Source organism: Gavialis gangeticus, unplaced genomic scaffold, assembly GCF_001723915.1.
Source record: "Gavialis gangeticus isolate Ggan-Ray unplaced genomic scaffold, GavGan_comp1, whole genome shotgun sequence".
Classification (NCBI taxonomy): domain Eukaryota; kingdom Metazoa; phylum Chordata; order Crocodylia; family Gavialidae; genus Gavialis; species Gavialis gangeticus.
The window spans coordinates 21,909,171-21,909,442 of NW_017729027.1; positions in this window are offsets into that span (position 1 = coordinate 21,909,171).

The window sequence follows — 272 nt, forward strand, 5'->3', positions numbered from 1 at the left end:
ACATGCCCCCAGATGTGGGCTGGGGCCAGGGGCTATGCTGGGCTTTTCCCAGCAGGGGGAGAGGAGCAGGCTGTGGGCAGCAGCAGCACTGAAAGGGGGACTATGGTGAAATTTGGGAGGGCTGCAGCCCCCCTTAACCCTCCCTCCCTGCACCCCCTGGACAAGCTGGCTCTATCCCACGCCTGCCCCACACCTCCTGGGTAATGCTTGCCCCAGTCCCTCTCCCTCCCTCACAGCAGGGGGCATTGATCTGCCCCCCCCCCCCCCCCCCC